The following is a 7,500-nucleotide window of genomic DNA, read 5'->3' as shown; positions in this document are numbered from 1 at the left end:
TATTTGCTGTTGGTATTAGTGTTACTCTGGTGTGTCATAGAAGTCAGCTTGCTTAGGGAGGAGATGATGGGAAAAAAACACACAACGCATGTTTTCCGATGTTGCTAAATGTTCCGAGATTCGGGCACCAAAGATAACTCTACGTGTTTGAAGGTAGAAAGGTCATTTGGATGTGCATTTTTAGTCGAAACAAAACTTTCACTGCCATCGGTGTTAAGTTTAAGTTCTTCTTTAGAATGAAATGTAGGAATTTGATGTTGATTTCGTCTGTTCGTCATTGTAGGAGTGTTGCCAGCGTTCGTGAGATTGGTGGAATTTCAAATCTTTTCTTTTTTTCTTCCGCCCATTTTCATCACTGTCTGTGAAGTTTATTTATGTGGTTACGCTTGAATTCTTCCATAGCTGGGTTTGTCATTGACAGGTGCTGCTCCTCCCTGTGGCGTTTTAAACTGAAATCTGAAAAAAAATAAGAAGAACCAGATCTAAAGACGGGGCGGGGGAGTCACGAACATTATAGAAAAAAGTATGCTCGTGTAGTAACACTAGCATATGCTAAACTTCAACCAGTTTCACTCTTTTTGTGTGTACAAGTTATGGAACACCTTAGTTCCGGCCCTGAGTATAATTACCAGCTGAACAAACGGTATACATCGTATATATAAACATGAAAACGCGTACTCTGAATAGCTTGACGGTCTTACAGTCAACTTTGAACTTTAATTTCATTATTTTAGTACGATTGAAATATTTAAATATTTAGTCTTTATTTCTCTCTTTTTCATTATTGTTCATCGTATTAAAAACTCATGAAATTGAGTTTTTCCTACGATAAGCTTAGCGTCATAAGACTCAGATATACAAGTTTATGCATTTAAGAACACGATTTTTTTCATACTTGCAATGAGCATATGAAATTTTATTGTACCTTCATCTATTTGCTTGTTTATTCATCTCATCTCCAAAAATACGTAAATAAAGGAAGAGTGATAATTTTGTACAAGTAGATAAATAAATAAATAAATAAATAAATAAACGAAGTGAAAACATCCTTCGAAAATTCTCTTGATCCGCCTGCTTTCTTGGGGAAACATCGTCGTCCTTTTGAAAGAAAGAAAAGCTAATAAGAATACTTGTTTCCGCGAAAATGCAGCGTGAATGTAAGTAAAAAATAATATGTAAATCAGTAAAAAGGATAATTTTAAGAGAACGTTTACTGAGCATGAGGCCGCGTGGGTTTGTTATTGGTGGCACGATCGATGCGTTTTTGTTTTTCGTTTTGTTTTGTTTTCGTCTTCCTTGCTGTCTATCTCTCTCTCTCTTTTGTTCTCTTTTTTGGATGACCAGATAACATTGCTGATATTCCTTCCCGTAACGTTTTCCAGCTCTGGGACTTTTCTCCGCTCCCAAGTTCAGAAGCGTTAATTAAAAAGGTATTTAAGGACGCCGAAAGTGCTTTTGGTGTCAGGGAAGGGGGTACAGGGTAGGGGTAGGTAGGAGGGAGGCGTTCATTAAGGGGCATCAACCAAGTCGAATTTACTCAACGAAGAGGACCTTACCCCCCCTTTTTTTTATAGAAAAAGAGAGTGCTGTGTTCCCCGTAAGAGAAGAAGATTTCCACGTATTCCTTCAGGTTCGTTAATGATTTTACTGAGCTTAGTGGCGCAGGCGATGTGACTGCTTCAGCAATAATTGAAAGAACGAAAGAAAGAGAAAACAAAATGGAGCAAAATAAAATTTGAAAAAAGTACAGGATGTACCGAAGCTGACATTATGCACAGAAACTTCTTGAACTGACTCGTTGGTGAACAAGGCCGTCGAAAGCTGATAAATGCCCAAAGTTCAACCTGTTCTTGCCCCGGAACGGCTAAGACTCTCGCATAATGTTGACCTTAATGATTACTTTAACTAGGAAGAAAAAATAGAAGGAGAAATCTATCGAAGTTTGGGAAGACAAAAAGAAAGAGAGAGAGAGCCAATGTTTCACCTGACGCTTTTGAAATATATTTATGAACTGTGGAAACAATGGATATACCTACGAGACGTATTTATGCATAAGTTTAAGTGTTGGATTAATAGCTGAAAAGTTTAAGAACCGGAACGTATATATAAATATATATATTTAAAGAAAAGAAAAACAAAAAAACGCTGAAAGAAAAAAAAATAAAGACAACCGTGGTTATGAAAAAAATCCAGAAAATTTTTATACATATATACATATTTTGCATTCAAGTTTTCAAGTTTGATTCGCGAACACAAACGCATAGATTTAGACAACTTCCTGTTTTCTTGAGAAATTGACACTTAAGATTTTAGGAGTAAATGAAATATCCTTCAAAACCTAATTGAGTCATTACATAGATTGGTCTTAGGAAAAAAAGTTAATAGTCTGTCATTTGTTTGTTTGTCGTTGTTGATACCTGTTCTCTGATTTGCCGCTCTTGCACTCAAACATTGTGTACATCACTGTAAAAAACAAAAAAACAAAAAAACAAACAATAAGATGTAAAAGAAAATGAATAAATAAGAAGATACTTTTCAGATTTCTGGCTTTTGAATGTCCTTTCCTTTTTATTTGTGTTTTTTTTTTCTGTTTAAGTTTTGTTTTGGGGAAGAAAAGAGTCTTTGGTATCTATGATGTCATTTTTATCTGTAAATCGGAGGGTTAAATTAATATCTCTAGCCCCGCGGTCTCTGTCTTCTATTTTCAAAATCTTTTGTCGTCTTTCACTACATTTATTTTATTACGAAAAGGAAATGCGATTTTTTCAGACTGGAAATCCCCCCCCCCCTAGAATTTATATGTATATCTTAATAGTTAAATACGATAGATTAGAAATATATGACCTAGATGTCTCTGAGATATACGACCATAATGTGTTGTGCCAAATCTCTCTTGGATCAAAATTCATTTCGTACACTTGCTCCCTCATTTCAGCTCCCCCTGCCCCTCCCCTGCCCTCTCTCCCTCCCCCTAGTTAGACCGAAGGCATAACCCTTACCCCCCCCCCAAAAAAAAAAAAAATCAAAGCTATCAATCCCGCGTTTTTATTGTCATTATCTTCATTATTATTATCATCATTATTATAATTACTATCATTATAATCATTATTATCATTATCACCATCATCATCATTCTTTCCTTCCTTCCTTCCTTCCTTTCTTGTCCATCCTTCCCATTCTCCCCTTCCTGTCTCCCCTTTCCCCCCCCCCTAATGATCCCCTCGAGACGACACCAGCCCGCCATTTTGTTTAATTCCCCCCCCCCCCTTCGTGGAATTTGCAGACCTCGCGTGGCTCGCATACACCAATGAGGGCCTTGCGCGCGGCTCAGCCTTAGAACCCCATCCCTTGCTAGCCTCCCAGTCGCTGTTGCTCGCCGACAGATCGTGGCCCGGTAGGTGCACGAACGCCGGGGGAGGAAGGGAGATGGGGAGGGAGGAGGAGATGGGGAGAATGTAGGGGAGGGGGAGAATGTAGGGGAAGGGGAGATAAAGGAGGGGGTGGGGAGATGGGGAGAATGTAGGGGAGGGGAATATAAAGGATGGGGGATGGGAGGAGGAAGGGAGATAGGGAGAGTGTTGGGGAGGAGGAGAAAGGGAGATAGGGAGGGAGAATGTAGGGGAGGAGGAGAATGTAGGGGAGGGGGAGATAAAGGAGGGGGGATGGGGAGAAAGGGAGAAAAGGAGAATGTAGGGAAGGGGGAGTAAGGGAGGGAGAATGTAGGGAAGGGGGAGTAAGGGAGGGAGAATGTAGGGGAGAGGGAGAAAAGGGGATAGGGAGGGAGAATGTAGGGAAGGGGGAAATAAAGGATGGGGGATGGGAGGAGATGGGGAGAATGTAGGGGAAGAGGAGGAAGGGAGATAGGGAGAATGTAGGGGAGGAGGAGAAATGGGGATAGGGAGGGAGAATGTAGGGGAGGAGGAGAAAGGGAGGGAGAACGTAGGGGAGGGGAGAAAGGGAGGGAGAATATAGGGGAGGGGGAGATAAAGGATGGGAGATGGGAGGGGGTGGGGAGAATGTAGGGGAGGAGGAGAAAGGGAGATAGGGAGAATGTAGGGGAGGGGATAGGGAGATAGGGTGGGGTATGGGAGGGGGGACCTGAGGATGGAAGGTGGAGGGAAGAAGAGAGGCGGACTGGGAGAGGGGAAGGGGGGAGGAGTGAAAGATAGTGGAGGAGGGAAGGAAAGATGAGCGCAGGGGTAGGGGAAGGGTGGGTGGAAGTGGAGCGAAGGGGGGGGGAGGGCGAGAAAGGGAGGGAGAACGTAGGGGAGGAGGGATGGGGAGATAGGGTGGGGTATGGGGAGGGAGGAGATAAAGAGAGGGATAAGGGGGAGGAAGGGAGGACGATGGTAGGGGAGAGAAAGGAGGGAATAGGGATAGGGAGAAGATAAAGAGAGGGATAAGGGGGAGGAAGATGGAAGGGGGGAAGGAGATAGAGTGGGATAGGGGCGGGGGTAAATCAAGGAAAGGGAGAAGACAGAATTTAAAAAAAGGGGAGAGAGAAAGGAGAGCGAAGGTTGGGAAACACTAAGACAGGAAGGAAAATGGAGAGGCGACAGAATGAGAAATCAAGTGGAGGGGAGAGAAAAAGAGAAGTAAGATAAAGAAGAGAAAGGAAAGAAAGAGAGGAGAGTAGAAAGGGGAGAAACGGAGAGGATAATAGAAAGGGGAGAAAGAAAGAGAGGAGAGTAGAAAAGAGAGAAAGAGAGACAAGAAAGTAGAAAGTGGAGAGAGAAAGAGAGGAGAGTAGAAAGGGGAGAAAGAGAGAGAGGAGATTAGAAGGGGGAGAAAGAAAGAGGGGAGAGTATAAAGGAGAGAAAGAGAGAGAGGAGAGTCGAAAGGAGAGAGAGAAAGAGAGGAGTGCAGGAAGGGAAGAGAGAAAGAGAGGGGAGTGGAAAGGAGAGAGAGAGAAAGAGATGAGAATAGAAAGGAGAGAAAGAAAGAGATAAAGAGTAGAAAGGAGAGAAAGAAAGAGATAAGAGTAGAAAGGAGAGAGAGAAAGAGAGGAGAATAGAAAGGGGAGACAGAAAGAGAGGAGAGTAGAAAGGAGAGAAAGAAAGAGAGGGGAGTAGAAAAGACAGAAAGATAGACAAGAAAGTAGAAAGGGGAGAGAGAAAGAGACGAAAATAGAAAGAGGAGAAAGAGAGAGAGAGGAGAATAGAAAGAGAGGAGAGAAGAAAGGAGAGAAAGAGAGACAAGAAAATAGAAAGGGGAGAAAGAAAGAGAGAAGAGAATAAAGGAGAGAAAGAACACAAAGAAGCCAAAATCATTGTCCTGTGAAAATCCGATCGTTATGAAGGAAAATGGTATGTTATTATTATTGTTATCATAATTATCATTATCGTTATTATCATGATTATTATTATTATTTTCATTACTATTACTTCTATTATTGTTATTATCATTATCATTATTATCGTTATTCTTAACATTACTATCATTACTATTATTATCATAATTGATACTATTATCATCATCCTTATTATTATTATCATTATCACCATCATCATCATCATGATCATCATCATCATGATCATCACCATCATCATCATCATTTTCATATTATTATCATCACCATCATCACCACCACCATCATCTTCATCATCATCACCATCTTCATCATCATCTTCATCACATCATCACCACCATCATCATCTTCATCATCATCACCATCATAAGCATCATCATCATCACCATCATCATCATCATCATCATCATCATTATCATCATCATTTTCATATTATCATCATCATCATCATCATCACCATCATCATCATCATCACCATCATTATCATCATTATCCCTATTATTATTATTATCGTTATCATTAGTGTCGCTATTTGAAAATGCAAAATAAATATACAGTCGAGCAAAAAACAGCCTTAATGCCGTAATTCCGTAAAGCCGAGTATGCGTCTTTCTTCGCCCCAAAATGATAGACAAAATAAAACGATGAAAGATGAAATAAAATTGATGATAAATGATAGATGAAATAGGATTGGTGATAGATGATAGATGAAATAAAATTGATGATAAACGATAGATGAAATAGGATTGGTGATAGATGATAGATGAAATAAAATTGATGATAAATGATAGATGAAATAGGATTGATGATAGATGATAGATGAAATAAAATTGATGATAAATGATAGATGAAATAGGATTGGTGATAGATGAAAGATGAAATAAAATTGATGATAAATGATAGATGAAATAGGATTGATGATAGATGATAGATGAAATAGGATTGGTGATAGATGAAAGATGAAATAAAATTGATGATAAATGATAGATGAAATAGGATTGGTGATAGATGAAAGATGAAATAAAATTGATGATAAATGATAGATGAAATAGGATTGGTGATAGATGATAGATGAAATAAAATTGATGATAAATGATAGATGAAATAGAATTGATGATAGATGATAGATGAAATAAAATTGGTGATAGATGGTAGATGGGATAGAAGAGCGAAGGAAGGGAAGAGGAAAGAAAGAAGAAAAAAGAGAGAGGAAAGAATCTACAAGGAGAGAAGGAAGGAAGAGAGGGAAGGGAAGGAATAAGGGACAAAGAAGAGATAAGAGAGAAGGAAGAATATAGAAGGATAGAAAGAAGGAAGAGAGGGATGGGAAGAAATAAGGGAGAAAGAAGAAATAAAAGAGAAGGAAGAATATAGAAGGATAGGAAGAAAGGAAGAGAGGGAAGGGGAGAAAGAAAGGATAGGGATTACAGGAGAGGGAAGGGGGAATGAAGAATAAAGAAGAATGGAGGGAAGGAAGGGAATAAAGAAGAAAGAAAGAGGAAAGAATAAAGAAGAAAGGAATAAAGAGAGGAATGGAAGAAAGAAAAGGAGGAAGAGAAAAGAGGAGAGAGAAGGAGGAATGAGGGAAAACAGGGAAGAAAAGGGAGAGGAGGGAGCCAAAGAGAGTGGAGAAAGAGAAGAAAGAGAAGGAGATAGAGGGAAGAATGGGACGTGGGAAAATTAGAAAGAAAGAAATAGAATGAAGGACAAGAGAGCGAGAAACGGAGAGAAGGGAAGAAAAGAAGGAGAGAGAGAGAGAGAGAGAGAGAGAGAGAGAGAAAGAGAGAGAGAGAGAGAGAGAGAGAGAGAGAGAGAGAGAGAGAGAGAGAGAGAGAGAGAGAGAGAGAGAGAGAGAAAGAAGAATGGCGGGAAGAAAGGGAGGGGGTGAAATGGAAAGGAAGTAAGGAAGAGGAGAAGGAAAAAAAGAAAAAAAAGTTATAGAAGGGATAAAAAATAGAAGCAATTTGTAATATCGATGTGCTTCACCCCCCCCCCCCGCCCTTTACTGTCAGAGGAGAACCCATGCTTTGCCCCCTCCCTTCCCCCTCCCTTCCCCCTCCCTTCCCCCTTTCTTTTTTATCATCGCTCCCTTTACTTCCCCTCCCCCTTTTTTTTACTCTATCTCCCCTCCATTCCCCACTTTTTCGCTATCTCTCACTCCCTCTTTCCCGTCCTCTTTTTATTGTCTTTAT

Source organism: Penaeus vannamei, chromosome 26 (assembly GCF_042767895.1).
Source record: "Penaeus vannamei isolate JL-2024 chromosome 26, ASM4276789v1, whole genome shotgun sequence".
In the NCBI taxonomy this organism is placed as follows: Eukaryota; Metazoa; Arthropoda; class Malacostraca; order Decapoda; family Penaeidae; genus Penaeus; species Penaeus vannamei.
Note: the sequence above shows the minus strand (reverse complement) of the source record.